Consider the following 366-nt stretch of genomic DNA (forward strand, 5'->3'; position numbering starts at 1 on the left):
GGTAAACTTTTGTTCAGGTTGACTTAAATGTAACACACTAAAAAATGTGAATAATAATCTACGCCTTTAGAAGCGACAACCCAAAATGGAAAGAAAAGTCACCCTCACATGAATTCCCTAACATCTTATAACAAAATACGCCAGAGGTCACGAGCTTCAGACCCAAATGAAAGAAGATGTAGCAGGAGCATGTCAAAGAATATGGCAACGGTAAAAGATAATTAAACTCGAGGGAACTCCACAGGACAGGCAGCCAGCCGGAAAATAAGGCCACCAGACGCTCTCACAATACAGATTACTTTGGAACTGGGGCAGGGAAAAATCCTGGGTGATTTTGGGTCCCTGCACGAGGATGCCATCGGACAG

The sequence above is a fragment of the Penaeus monodon genome, chromosome 34, assembly GCF_015228065.2.
Source record: "Penaeus monodon isolate SGIC_2016 chromosome 34, NSTDA_Pmon_1, whole genome shotgun sequence".
Taxonomy (NCBI): Eukaryota; Metazoa; Arthropoda; class Malacostraca; order Decapoda; family Penaeidae; genus Penaeus; species Penaeus monodon.